A 16429-nucleotide genomic window follows, 5' to 3' on the forward strand; every position below is an offset into this window, starting at 1 on the left:
CTACTCTTTCCATAGGACTTCCAACATTGTACTGTCTCATGGGTGCTCTCTTTTTACCAACCGGACCATTACCGGATGCACACGGTTCACATTTTCGGCACCATCTTCTTACATCATCTTTACAGTTCACCCAATAGAACCGTTCTCGAACCTTTTGCAGAGTCTTCGTAATACCAAAGTGTCCACCTGATGTACCGTCATGCAACTGACGCAATACTTCTGACACTTTACTTTTAGGTACAATTAACTGAAGCTTAGATTCTGTACCATCATCGTTCTCAAAGGTTCTGTACAGAAGATCATCTTTTAGTACCAGGCAATTCCATTGGCTCCAGTAGGCCTTGACTTCTGGACTACATGCACTAATGTTCTGCCAACTAGGTCTCTCACCTTGCCGCATCCAATCCAATACTCTTTTTATACATGGATCATCTTCTTGGGCGTCTTGTAACTGTTGGGGCTGCCATTGCTCATTAATTACGGTGGTTCGTCTCACGGGGCAAAGCTGTTCATCTACTTTAAGCCGGTGATTACAACTTTCACTGCATGGCCGTATCGAGGAAGCATCTGTATTTGAACCAACTCTTCCAGCCCTCTTCATGCGTCTCTTCGGCATCGTGTCACGAATCACCCTCCGTACCATTTCCACCAAACGTTCATCTTTTCTCTTATCGCCTTTTTCCACGGTTATTACTCGATTGTTTCGTGAAGCTTGGCTAGCTGCTTCGTGTTCCAAGGCAATAGCAAGTGCTTCATCTAAAACTTTCGGCCTTGCTAGTCGTAAAGCTTTCTGTAGTTCATTATCTTTCAGCCCATTGACGAAGGTATCTACTGCAATTTCTTCTAAAACGCTGTCTGGCACCTCTGGATAAGCCAACCGCACCACACGAGCCACATCTGCTTCAAATTCTTGCAGATTCTCACTTGCTCGTTGACTTCTACTTCGCAGTTGTGCTTTGTATACTTGTTGTAGATGGGCATCTCCATAGCGTTTTTCTAGACGAGTGAACAAGGTCTGGTAACAATTTTCTTGACCCTTAGGAATTGATCTTAATATATCTGCAGCATCACCTCGCAAAGCAGCAGTCAAGGAAACAGCCTTTTCCTGTTCGGTCCAATGATTGGCGGTCGCAATAGCTTCAAATTGTCTAAGATATATGGACCAAGAGGACTTTCCATCGAATGGTGGTAATTTGAATCTCATATTATGCGACGTTTCGTCTCTCGGTAGTTCATCTTTCACTAAAGGATCTAACGTTGCTGCATTAACTGATGGTTGTACTTTTGTATCGGTTATCCTGCTCTCTAGCTGTTTGATCTTTTCTTCTACGGTCTCTACACTTTTCTGCATCTTATCGAATGTTCTAGAAACTTCTTCAAATTTCTCATTGTTCTGTTTACAAACTTCTTCTAGTTTTTCGTTGTTTTGCCTACAGACCTCTTTAATTATTTGAGAAGTCTCATCGAATCTTTTAGCAACATTTTCGAATTTCTCGTCGCTTTTTCTACTAACTTCTTCAAGTTTCTCGTCGCTTCTTCTACTAACTTCTTCAAGTTTCTCGTCGCTTCTTCTAGAAGTTTCATCGATCTTTTGAGAAACACTTTCAAATTTCTCGTTGTTCTGTCTACTAACTTCTTCAAGTTTCTCGTCGCTTCTTCTAGAAGTTTCATCGATCGTTTCAGAAACAGTTTTTAATTTCGATAAGATTACTTGTTCTGCTGACTGGAAGTGGAACGTCTTTGGGTCTTCTCCGTTCTTCGTGAGGACATCCTCGAGTCGTGCTTGTAGGACTATCTTGAGCCCACTGCTGTCCAGATCCCGTTCCTCGAGCTGTTCACGGAGCTGTTTTACTGTAAGTTCTTGTAGCAACATCTTTGGTCGGCACACACGTACTTTCCAAAATGTCTTTTAACAGTCTTTCCGAATACCGAACAATCAACGCACTTTAACTATTCCCGACGAATAAAGTCCAAAAGTCTTTTAAAGTCTCTCTGTAATTCACTTATTTATATCGCACTAAGTTAACCGAACACCGACACCAACTGTAGCGTGATTAGTGTAATTACTTCTAATTACAATAAAACTAGCGGTTCGTAATTTATATACGACTTTATTTATATAAGTTACAGACGAATTTATCTTATACACTAAACTTATTCACAAAATATGCCCGTATTTATACCCAGTTGTTATTCTGGAACAATCGACTCCCATCTCGAGCTATCGGCTTGTTCCGCCTACGTGACGTACCTTCCAGAATTCTCCGGCGAGGCCTAGCACATCCGATTACGTCATTCTCGAGGTGTTTACTGTTATACGGGGATCGGCCAAGATTTCTCTTCCGCTACACTATTTTGTTCCTGAGGATCCTGCCATACAGTCTTCCCATTGTAGCGATGACGCTTATCCCCCTGTAATTTTCGCAATATTTTCTGTTACCTTTTTTGTATATCGATGTTATGTAGGCTTCCTGCCATTGTTTAGGGATGTCCTCTCCATTTATTGCTTTTTCCATGATTCGGCATATCATTCTTCTTAATTTCTCTGTTCCGTATTTGATTAGTTCCGCCACAATTCCTCCACAATTGTGTTTTCTGTTATCTCATAACTCATAACCAATAAATATCTAACACATTCAAATTTTATGAATGTTATGGTGTTCAAAACTTCCTAGATGTCAAAAAACTTTCTCCACTTCAAATATCTCAATAACTATAATATAATATTATCTAGCATATTATGCTAGATAATAAATAAAATACATATAGGTCAGTAAGTTTGAATTATTTCCGTAAAATTCTTGAAAAGAGTAGTTTTTAATATTTGCATGTTAGCTTCCATTTCGTTTTATACTACAATTTATCGAATATTCAAATTTTACTGTTAAGATTTAAAAATTACGTTAAAAAATACAAAAAAATGCATATTAGCTCCACCTCAAGAACCACCACGGCATTTGGCAAATCTCAAACTTATAGTTACGTGGGCTTCCCTCCACAAAACTTCCAATTCGAGTGCATGATATTGGGTTCTAACTTTACCACTAACTACCAAGATGTGCGTGTAAGTACCGGCCAGTAGCATGCACCTCTAGGCTAGGCACTCTAGATTTCATAGCAACGAGCGAGCAGAAGATGCCCGAAGTCGCCCGCGGCTGCCAACAGTCCAGCCACGATATTATGTGCGCTCACTTGTTTTTGCTCCGTTTTCGTTTTTTATGGCAATAGCGTTCATGGGTGTGGAGCTGCTCGCTGCCTCGAGGTAAGCGCTACTGCTGAATGCAGTGCCGTGCGCCTCGCAGGTACAAATAAACCACCTAATACAATAAATAATATAAATAACAGGTGATTCAATGAAACGGTACTATTTCAAACAAACAGAAAACTAAAAATATATCTTTTTATTAAATTTAATAAAAGAACTTTATTAAATGAACTACACAGGTGGAAATTAATGTGCAAGAAATATTCAGTTTTTCAAGATGATATTAGAAATGTGGCCTCCATTTTGTCGGGCACATTCTTGCAGACGTGGTACAAAAGCTGTTTACGACATTAAGTACCTTTCTTTAGGTATTGCTTCCACTTCTTCGCGTATCCGTTCTTTCCAAGCCTCGATAGTTCTTGGAGGGTTACTTTGAAACACTTTCGACATTAGATACCCCCAAAGAAAGTTGTCGCATAAGGAGAGATCTGGACAACGAGGTGGCCAGGGAATATTGCGAATATTTTACTCATAAGACGACCGGGAACGATCTTCTTAGTAAATCCATTAACACTCGTGATGTGTGACATGTTAACATGTTCATGTAGCGGTTACTGTTACTGTTAACTAGCGGTACTAGGCAGTATTGTTACTGTGTACCCATCCTCGTCCTCAAAAAAATTAGATCGGAAGAAATTGCACACCACACGGTTACTTTTTCTCAAAAATAGGGGTCTTTCGTGTAATTGCCGCGGATTATTGTCGGATCAATAGCAGAAATGTTGTTTATTTACATACCCATTTACCCAGCAGCGATGCCAATCGTGCCGCTTTACTGAGTCACCTATTATGTGTATATGGGATTAGCCACAGTTGATTGTAATGACAATTGCATTTTTACCTGAAAAATATTTGACCTTTTGATTTATATTCCAAAAATCGTTTTCAAAAAAGATTATTGAAAAAAAGATATTGTGTTGTTGAGGTTATGTTTTGCCAAAAACCAAAAAAGTTAAGGTTTGACGTACTTGCCTATGGTGTTGTGGGTAACAGTCATGCTTTGGCTGAAAAGATATGAGGGCCAATGTTTTATGTTTATGCCCTGCGATAAATCAAATTCTCATTAGTCTATGTGTTTTGCATTCTTTCTATGTGTTTTGCGATTCTTTGTTTGGCAGTGTCTGTAATCTGTGAGTTTTAAAATGTAAAATTGTAAATTGTATTTGTGAGTTTTGTGTTGCATATGTATTGTGCATTATTGAGACCTGTGTTTCACATTTCCTTATTCGCTAATGTTGATATGTTTTTGTCATTCACTTCTTCTTTATGTATTGGCAACCAAATCCTGCTGCACATTTTGCTTCATTTATGAGGGTTGCTTCTTTGATGTTTCTCTTTTTAATGTCTGCTCTCTTCATGATTATTGATGCATCTTTCCACTGAACTGTATGTTTATTGTTCCAAGTATGTTTGCATATCTGTAATTTGTTGAAATGCCTGTGATTTCTCGAAATATTTTATGCTCGTTTATCATGTCGCTTAGTGGTCTGGCAGTTTTTTCCACGTAGAAATTGTTGTGATCACAGATTATTTTGTAGATGTAGTTCTTTCACTACTCCTATGTTATTGGGCTTTGTTTTGGACAGGTTGGATCTGAGTGTGTTTTTTGTTTTAAACGTTGTTGTGATGTACTTAATTCCTATCCTTCTTAATTTTTCTGATAAGGCCTTTACATATGGGATTGTTGTCATCCTTGAGTCTCTTCTTGTGGCGTTGTTGCAATAAATATGTATTATCAGTAACGTAGAAGGATATGGATTACATCGTTGCAACCATCTTAATCTGAATTATTGTGTGTAAATGAAAAAAAAAATATCAATGGAGAGAAACAGGAATTGTTAATTAACTACATTACAAGATTAAAATGGTGTGCTAGTTCACAAAAAAAGGAAATAAGGTTGAAATAAAGTAAAGGATGAATAAGTGAAGCATGCCATAAAAACTAAAAATTATTTGTCAAAGCACAAGGTTTTGAAGAAATAAGAAATCATTTACTAATAATCAACTTTTACATCTAATAACTAGCATAAATGAAAAAACGTAATTTTTTAAAATATTATTTTATTTGAGCAAGACGAGCTGCAATACAACCAAATGTACACACCAAAATGTATGTACACCACCTATAGTATGCAAGCCAATAAAAAGAGAAAGAAGAAAAAGAAACAAGTTTTGTAGAGAATTTTTATACTTCGCAGTGTAAGAAGCTTTTTATTTTGCCATAAACTGATAACGATTTTAGTATGTATTGGTATTTTCAAAAAATTAACAGAAAGTACGTTCTTCCAATAGTTACAAGAGGCATTTAAAGGGATTTAAAGCAAGAATCAACATAAATGTAACGACAATTTTATCTACAAAGAAAATCATCTGATAGTAAGGTAAAACTACTAATAATTAACAATATAGATCCAGAACTCCCAATCGAGGAATTTAGGGAGTTATCACGGTAAAAGGAGGGAACATGTCTATAAAAAGATAAAAATCTCAAATTCAAGCAGCAATATAATCCCAACAGATTTCTTTAAATAAATGGCGGGTAACAAATAATCTGAAACACCAAAAATTATATTAATTTATTTTCTAAATTCTGGATATCGACAGAACGCGATGTGAATGCGATGTGCGATTCTGAATTCAATTTAAAACGTGTAAGATTTATTCTACGAGAGATTGAAGCCTTATAGCTCCTAGGACAATATTAAGCAACTTCCAAGTCATGCTGTTTGACTGTTAACCATACCATTAATTTACGCTAAATTCTTGAAAAAGAGCAAGAGTTCAATATTTATGTATACATATAGTCTTAGAAATGGTCGTTTTAGAGACTTGTAGAGCAAATCAGCTATATTTAATAAATTAGTCCAACAATCATCTTGCATATTATATTGACGATGTAGACGTTATAACAAGAACCAGAACAAGAGCTCCAGAAATCTTAACGGACCTAACAACTATTGTACAAGGAATAGAAATAAACGTTAACGAAGAAACCATCTACAATAGGCACTCGACTCGATACTCGATATCAATATGATCAAAATTAGTACTATCGAAAGAACATCAATATCAATATAAATAAAACACAATTTTTAATAAAACCATTTTATTCTGTATATTATTATATTTATTTATTATTTTATTATTATTATATATTTGTTGATTATTATCAAGTATAATATAACGTAAGATTAATATTCAACATATTGCAATAATATACAATTTAACCCAACCATTTCAACTTATAAAAAATTTCCCAGACTCTTTCAAATGGGATTTAAAAAAAATAATATCAACACAAATATTTTACTTAAAAATAAATTGGATAATGCAATTTATATTTTTTTTACTACCATCAAAAAAAATTTATCATGTATTTCTTTTAACACGTTTGTATATTTGTATAATATGTGCATTTTAACTCATTTAACACTTCCTGTATGGGCGTATCGTTTTGAAAACGTAGGGAAATTCTTGGAGGTAATTCGATATTCATAGTCAGAACATTATTTTTGGTAATCAGAAAAAGTCATTCACCCAGTTTCAATGTCAAGGGTTAAGTGTGAAAAATAGATGATGTTTGCGTCTACTTCAACCAGATCACTTCTTATGTAAATATTATGATTACAAATACCTTTTCAACGAAATATTATAATAAAACTTAATTGTTTCTGGCTATTGTGAGTTTGCACTTTCAGTTTGCTTCTGTATTTATAAAATAAAATTTGAATTATGGTTTTGTTTGGAATAATTACTTAAAAATAATAATTATGATTGGGATCCACAATAATACGTAACCTAATCCTAATCACCGTAAAAACCTAATAACCGGTTTTTACTTTAAAAAGAAAAAAACGGTTATAACCGAGACAAAATAACAACCGGTAAACCGGTTATTGCGAAGCAAAAAAACCGGTTTTAGGTTAAAACCGGTAGGTTTTTCCCATCCCTAATACATGGGCTCCTTGGTATATGTGTGGTAGTTTATTATATGCCCTGTCTACGATCATTATTTTTGTTTTTCGTTTTTAGAATGGTCCTTAGTAAACCGTAAAGTTTTGGTTTTAGTAATAAAGGGTTCCTTGATAAAGTGTTTTTGGAAAACATTGAACATTCCGTGAAGTAATCTTAAAATTAACTTTTATAGATCATGACAGGGGTACGGTCCTGACTATGGTACAATATACCACGTTTACAAGCCGTTCTAAAATAAATTATTTTGAATGGTAAATTACCTTTCAAATATTGTTATTTCACCTGTGCATAAAAGTTCTAGTGCAACACAAGTGCCCACGAATATATACAAACGTGAGTACTTGAAATTACATTATTATAAATAATAGTATCAGAAATATAACCTACAAAATACTGATAAAACAAGATTGTGTCCAGAACGAAGACCAGTTTTCGAACTGGCGACAGGGCCGGACTTACGGCACCTTAAATTAAAATGACTTCAACCGATATCACTTTAAATAACACAACTTCATTCAACATGACTCAAACAAAAAAATCATCACCAATGTCATATTCCACTGCAGTAAATTCTTTTAAACACCCAACAAAAGACCAAGCTGTTGTCCTATCTAGTATGGAAGATACTAAAATACACGACTACATCATAGCAGTAAGATCCCGTAACGTAATTTTCGCATCAAGAATTTCTAACAATCGAATTTGTATTTATCTTTCGTCAAAAAGCATGGTCGATTCACTTCTCCACTCCTACAAATTTGTATATATAAAAGAAACAGAGATAGAAATAAGAAGATTGATTACTCCAGCCGATAGACTCGTAGTATCTAATGTAGACCCTACAATTCCTAGCAACATTATAGAAGCAGAACTACAAAAGATGGGTATCATTGCCGTGTCTAAGATGACTATTTTAAGAGTAGGTATGCCGGAAACAGAGTACAGCCATGTCCTCAGTTTTAGACGGCAAATATTTATCAATCATCTAGAAAATGTGTCTATCCCTGATTCTTTTCTTATAACACATGACAACACCCTATATCGTCTGTTCCTTTCCATAGATGGATATAACTGCTTAAATTGTAAAACTATAGGCCACAAAGAAACTGAATGTCCTCATAGAACTGATCTGACCCCATTAAACCCTTCACTAGAAACTATTCAACCTAGAACAAAAGCTCAGGAATCAAATGAGCAAACAAATTTAACAATAGAAACTGACTCACCAGTAACACCTATAAACAACACAAACCAAAACCCTCCTCCCAGTACATCATCAGTCTCAGATAATTCTACCAAAATTCTAACAGTACAAACGTCTCCATCATCTACAAATATTCCCAGTAAAACCAATCAAGTTAAAAGACAAATATCTTCCTCTCCAGACATTATTGACAATAATACACAAACTAATACACAACCTTTTATGCCACCTCCTTTAAACAAACCAAAGAAAAAATACAAAAAATCAGATAAAACCTCACGCGAAGAACTTACTCTTTCTCTGGAATCAATAAAAGATAAAATAGAGAATAGATCACCTGCATTTATTCTAAATTATAATGAAATCTGCGATTTTCTAGATAATACATTATACTCTCAACACCCTGAATTAATCTCCAAAAATTATTCCAATGAACCTTCTGAACTAATCGATATTCTTAACTTCATCCACTGTTACATCCATAACTCAAAACTAAAAAATAACATCACCCGTTTAAAGAAGAAACTAAACCCCAATCAAGCATCTTCAATTGAAGAGTCCGACGAACCGCAATCCCAATCAGAAATCTAATGTCAGATTCTTTTATTCTTCAATGGAACCTTAATGGGTTTTACACCCATATTGAACAATTAAAACTGTTAATAAATGAACTATCTCCTAAAATACTTTGTCTTCAAGAGACCCATTTTAAAAATACTAATATAAACCTTCGAAACTATCAATGTTTTCTAAAAAACAGAAACGCTCACCATGCCAGTGGCGGAGTAGCTATCTTTACTAGAACTGATGTACAAGCTAAACCCATCTCAATAAATACTAGTCTTGAAGCTGTAGCTGTAGCAGTAACTTATCAAAAACACATTAATATTTGCAATATATATCTGCCTCATCCCAGCGACCTCGATTTACAAGAATTTAATAATCTTATAGATCAAATCCCAAATCCAAAAATAATTTTAGGTGATATGAATTGCCATCATCCGGCATGGGGAAGTCATAAAACTGACAAATTCGGCAACCTAATGAATCACTTCATTGAATCCTCAGATTTAATACTACTCAATACTGGTAAGTCGACCCGATTTAATTCTTATAACGGCTTATTTTCCGCTATAGATTTAACATTATGTAGCCAATCATTATCAACTTATCTCGTATGGAATACTTTAGAATCACTACATGGCAGTGATCATTTCCCCATTCATGTAACATTTAATAAATCTCAATCTCCTAAATTCCCAATATATCACTCTTGGAAATTAAAGAATGCAAACTGGAATTCCTATCAAATCGACATCCAAAAGAGAATTGAAAATTTCCAATTAAGCAGTGACATAAACTCTGACATTAGGTCCCTAAATAATATCATAACAGAAGCAGCCTTAACTAATATCGGTAAAACTAAACTTTGTAATAGACAACCAGTACCTTGGTGGACCAGCGAAATCGCACTGGCTCTATCTATAACAAAACGCGCGTTTAATAAACTTAAAAAGCAGAACACGGAAGAAAATTTACTCAATTTTAAAAAACTTAGAGCAAAAACGAGATATCTCATAAAAAAAAGCAAAAGAAATACATGGGAAAATTATGTCTCATTTATAAATTCATCAACCCCTTCAGCTGTCATTTGGTCTAAAATTCGTAAACTCAAAGGCTCCAACTCTTTTAGACAAATAAACACCTTAACTCTTGGTCAAACACTAATCACGTGTAACAAAACTATTGCAGAAACATTAGCTGATGTTTACCAACAAAATTCTAGCAATAATAATATACCTCAGGAAATGTTAACGCACAAGAAATCTCTAGAATCCTCTATTATCACCATAAACGATATCGATAATCCGTTAAATATCGCCATAACTCTTCAAGAATTGGAATTTGCTATTTCTGATTTAAAAAAACACCTCGGCCGGACCAGATGACATACCACCAATATTTATAAAAAACTTACCATTTACAGCTAAACTAGTTTTACTAGATTTATTTAATATTTGTTTTCTAAAACATAAATTTCCTGAGCTTTGGTCCCAGGCAATAATAATTCCCATCATCAAGCCTAATAAACCTAAAGATAATCCCTCTTCTTACCGCCCCATTTCTCTTACCTGTAGTATGTGTAAAATCTTGGAAAAAATTTTAAACTCACGTTTAGTATGGCACTTGGAAAACAATAATCTCCTTTCCCCCTATCAAAGCGGCTTTCGAAGAGGCAGGTCGACGTCAGATAACCATGTTACTTTACAAAACTCAATTAATGAAGCCTTTGCTAATAACCAAAAACTGATTGCAATATTTTTTGATATTACCCAAGCTTTTGAAAGAACTTGGAGACACTGTATTTTGAAAAATCTAAGCGAAAACGGAGTTCAAGGGAACATACTAGCATTTGTAAACAATTTTTTAAGTAATCGATCAATAGAAATTAGAATAAATGGCCTTAAAAGCTCAACAAGAACATTAGAAAATGGAATCCCTCAAGGTTCCATAATAAGCCCAACATTATTCTTAGTGGCTATCAATAGTGTTATTCATGAAATTAGAGCACCTATTAAAGCCAGTATCTATGCAGACGACATCGTCGTTTATACTAAATCCAACAATATAGAATCTGCAAGTAAAATCTTACAAAATTTTATAACTCGTCTTGAAAATTGGACGCTAAAAACTGGGTTTAACTTCTCTACAGAAAAAACACAATATATAATTTTTAATAAAAATAGATCTCGGTTTTCTACTGACTTAACTTTAAATAAGTTATCAATAAAACAATCAGAAGAAGTTAATTTTCTAGGTCTAACTTTTACCAGAACCTTAAATTGGAACTCACATATAAACAAACTACAACATTCCTGTCAATCTAGGTTAAATATACTCAAAATTCTGTCTAATAAAGTTTGGGGCGCAGATACTAAAATATTAATAAACTTATATAAATCACTCATAAGAAGTAAACTAGATTACGGCTGCATATGTTATAACGCCGCAAGCAAAACTACTCTAAAAAAACTCAATAGCATTCAATCTACAGCTTTGAGACTGGCACTAGGTGCATTTAGAACTAGTCCCACTAATAGCCTACAAGTTCTAGCTAAGGAGCCTCCTCTGACCATAAGACGACAACAATTATCACTAAACTACATTGCCAAAATTTCAATCCAAAAACAACATCCTCTTTTCTCTCAAATTTTCCAACCTGGCATCCTCTCTTTTAAAAAATCAACAAAATGTATACCTCTAATAGAAAGAATAAAAGCCACAAATTTCAACATGGATCAACTTAATTTATTGTTATATACAAATGCAGTCTCTCCTCCATGGACAACCCACCCTTTGACCATTGACCTAACACTAAGAAAGTACCCCAAATCAAATACAAACTTCTCAATAATTAAAAATGTTTTTGCAGAAATCATATTCTATTACCCCAATCACTTACACATATTTACAGACGCCTCTAAAACCCCTGATGGACATGCTGCTGCGTACTATTCTGATGAAAACTCCAACAGCACTCAGTTACCTACAACGTGTAGTATACTCACAGGCGAGACCACAGCTATATTGAATGCCTTAACTTTTCTCAAATCGAGTAACACGATGAAGTGCGTCATCATTACAGATTCACTTAATGCATTATTGAAATTGAAGCAAATTTATACAACAAATCCCATTACACAAGCAGTAAAAAATGAATTAGAAATATTACATTCGATGGGAAAAGACATAGCCTTCATTTGGGTGCCATCGCACACTGGAATCTCGGGAAATGAAAAAGCAGATCAACTAGCAACTACAAGCCGAATCAACTTAGAAGATACTACAAAAATTACAACGTATCCTTACAGTGATATGAAATATCTAATTAAAATTCACTGCAACAACACTTGGCAAAATTACTGGGAAAATTCTGAAAACAAATTAATCCCAATATGCCCACAGGTGAACAACAGCTGTATGAATAACCCCACCAGTAGACGAGAACAAGTGATCATCAACCGTTTAAGAATTGGTCATACAGCTGTAACACACAAATTTCTTATCAGTAAAGATCCACCGCCTATTTGCAACAACTGCTCCACTTCATTAACAGTGAAACACTTCCTACTTGACTGCCCTTGTTTCCAAAATGAAAGAAGAATACATGGAATTCCAGACAACCTCAAATCCATCCTGACGGACAAAAATTTAAATGTATTGAATTATTTAAAGGACATAAAATTTTATTATAGTATTTAATGTAATTCATATGAAAAATATTGTGTTTGTAATCCCACTAATAACCCTGCGTGGTTGATGTGGTATAAGTGTTTTAAATAAAAAAAAAAAAAAAAAAGATCATGACAAATAAATCTTAAACGATTCACGATATAAATTGTATTTTAATTTCCCTTCTATAGTTATCTCGGCGGAAACAACACTGTCGTAAATAGACCACATTAAATATCAAATTACCCATAGGGTCAGTTTTTTACTGGATTCACTCTAATGAGTTATCTCCGTCTAGGTAGAAAGTATCATTAGAAAGGATGTAAAATGATAGATTCGGTGAAACTCACAATTTCGCTCGACATATTCGTTCACTTGATTTTATTTTTTAAGTAAAAGTTGTCAATTTAGTTCTTTAGTATCTTGTGTTAGACGAGCTTTGATTTTTATGTATCAGTGATATACAAATTTTTGGAAACTAAATTACCATAGTAAATGTAGATGCATACCTATTAGCTTTTTTTATTTAACTTCCCAATTTATTTACAATCTGTAAAACAAGTTGCAATGAGTAAATATTGTGACTACTAATGTAGGTGACTTGGAGAAAATGATTCTTTAATAATTTTCTTTACAACTATATTACATAACTATTAAATTGTTTGTCTCTAGGAATTAGTGCACATATAATTAAAATCGTGATGGTAAATCACTAGGTTGTATTTCGTCTAAGTCTTCGTCTGACTGGGTGTATCATCAGGTTTCTGGCTAGTGCATTGGGATGTTGATGTTGTGTCAGTCTGTTTTCGTATTTCTGAGCGAGGTTAGTAATTTCTTCTTTTACTGTTGCAATTTCTAGGTCACGTCTAATAACATTATTTGCAACATACCATGGGGCATTTGTGATTATTCGAAGAACCTTTGACTGGAACCTCTCCAATATTTCGATATTGGAGTTTGATGCAGTACCCCAAAGTTGGATTCCGTAACTCCATATTGGCTTTAGGATTGCTTTGTAGACAAGTACTTTATTTTTAATTAAAACTGATGATTTGTGACCAATCAGCCAGTATAGATTGTGTAATTTGAGACCAAGTTGTTTACGTTTCATAAAAATGTGTGGTCTCCAGTTTAGTCTGTGATCAAGGTCCATTCCAAGGTATTTGACTGTTACTTGCTGTTTTAGTTGGTGGTTGTTGAGATATACAGGCGGGCAGTGACCTTTACAGTTTGTAAAGATAATATGAACCGACTTTGTTTCATTTGTTTGAAAACGCCACAGTTTTAGCCAAGTTTGAATTTTGTTGAGGCTAGTTTACAGAAGTTCAGAAGCTGTTCGTGGGTCCTGATGTACTGACATCACCGCTGTATCATCTGCATGTGTAGATGTTGGGGTTTGAAAGTTTGTTGGTAAGTCGTCTGTTTGCAATAGGTATAACACTGGCCCCAGGACACTGCAGTGTGGGACTCCAGATCCAACTGGAAATAGTGACTTGCACTATCTCTATGTTGTACAAAAAAGTAACGGTTATGCAGGTAGGATTTTAAGATTAGGAAGTGAGTGAGAGGAAGCATTTTTTAAAATTTGTACAGAAGGCCTGTGTGCCAGACTTTATCGAATGCTTGCAAGATGTCTAGAAAATCGGTAGTACAGTACATTTTGTCTTTCAATGCTTGGTTTACAGTTCTGCATATCCGGTAAATCTATTCTATGGTTGCGTGTTGGAATCTGAATCCAAAGTGATGTGCAGAGATTAGTTCTCGATCTGATAGGAGTGGTTGAATTCTTGAGAGTATCAGTTTTTCTAGGATCATTGACACTATCGGCAGTAAGCTTATGTGTCGATATGATTTGACATCTTTCAGAGGTTTACCTGGTTTGGGCATTAGTATAATTTTTGCGACTTTCCAAGAGGAGATGGAAATATGCAGTTCTTAATACTGCATTGAATAATTGAGTCAGGTATACAATTCCTTTCCTGGCTAGTTGTTTAATAATGTTGCGTGTTATAAGATCGAAGCCTGGGGTCTTTTACGATTTGAGATTTTGTATTATCTTGATTACTTCTTTTACCTTAAATTTTTCCGGTGGGAGTTCTAGCTGGTATGGAAATTCTAAAAACTGTTGGATGGATGTTTAAAATTTTGATTATTCTCCGCTGAGAAAGCTTTTAAAATACATTTTTTATGTATTGTTTTATAAAAATATACCATTCTGTGTGTTGAAACTTATTAAGAAACATACAATATAATGTATTGGTTTATTTTGAACGGTATTATAGAATTGGGCAGATAGTAAGTCAATAAACCTTCATAATCCATATTATGATAATGTAATAGTATTATATTATGCAACGAGTATTTAATGATGGCCATTGTGATGCGAGTCTGAGAGATTTGTTTGGAACTTGTCAAAAACTAAGACAAAATAGACGAATAAATAAACTAAAAAATCCACAAGGAAAAGAAATAATTTTTTCCACCTACCTCTACCGAAAGTATACTTTTCCGGACCTGATTGTAGGGAGCAAAGTTCTACTTTTCCTCCCTAGGGAGGAAAAGTAAAACTGACGTCATGGTATTTCATTCATGAAATATAACTTATTGACGCCCTGTACAATATCTATTTTCTATTACGTAAGTATCTATACATTTTAACGTTTATTTAAAAACACTCTGTATTTTGCAGAATGGTAAAAAACAGTAAATTGTTATTCTGATTTAACAATGTTTACATTAATAATTTAACTTATATTTGACAGTTGACAGTTATATTGTACCTACTTGTTAGTTTTAGTTCTAATAAATTTTGTTGGTTAGTTACATAAATAAATTAAGTAAAATGAAAAAATGACTTGTTATTTGAGGAAGGTGGAAAAACCATATGTATAACATGGGAGTAAAGTGCCTTTTCCTCCCTTGAATGATTACTGCCCTCCGCTACGCGTCGGGCAGTAAACTTCATTCTCGGGAGGAAAAGTAGCACTTTCCTCCCTTGTTATACAAATAGCTATTCCTGTAGCTGGCTGTATACCATCAATCACAAAAATTTTATTAAAAAATCCTATAAATTATAAAAACTTGCATAAGTTTGCTTCACTTTGGATAAAACTAAGATTATTAAAGACTAGGATCAATCCTAACACTGAACCTATTATATTTCCCGTAAATCATAGGCTCAAGAAATATCAGGCCACCATGATGTTGTTGGTCTTACTCGGACGATGTAAAAAGTCTAATATTAAACATTTTGTTTGGCGATGTAAAAAGTCCAATACTACAACTTTATGTCTACTGTTAGTGTCTTGTTCGCTTCGTTATAGCTGAGGAAATTGATCTTTTGAAGATAATTAATCCAGCTTTAAGAAGTATTCTCCGTTTTTAACAACAGCGGAAGTGTTCAACAACATAACATGTTTTACATTTTCTCTTCTAACCATTTCATACCGTAACTGTATCACCGCCATAATTACCGAGGTATGCAAAATAAATTTAAAATTTTTTCGGACCCTCGCATTGCTCTATTAGATTTTATATCATCTTGAGAAGGATTATAAATTAATTTAATGTTTTAATCAAACACGCCATACTATCATTATAGATTTTTTGCGTCGTCCAATAAAGAATCCAAGCAGGTGCTTTATATAGGCATATTAAAAAAGGCGTTGGTAAGCTGCCTACATTGTAGTATGATAAAGAAAAAGACTTCTTGCTTTTTCCTTTCTAAAGAGCTGGAGTTATTTATTAATCCA

General features: G+C 34.3%; 1 protein-coding gene across 1 annotated transcript in view; it reads left to right on the forward strand.

Annotated features, from left to right (window-relative positions):
* LOC114326976 (zinc finger protein 250-like) overlaps positions 1-16429 on the forward strand; it is a 343951-nt gene that overhangs the window by 156423 nt on the left and 171099 nt on the right. The window lies entirely within an intron of this gene.

This window comes from Diabrotica virgifera, chromosome 1 (assembly GCF_917563875.1).
Source record: "Diabrotica virgifera virgifera chromosome 1, PGI_DIABVI_V3a".
Taxonomy (NCBI): Eukaryota; Metazoa; Arthropoda; class Insecta; order Coleoptera; family Chrysomelidae; genus Diabrotica; species Diabrotica virgifera.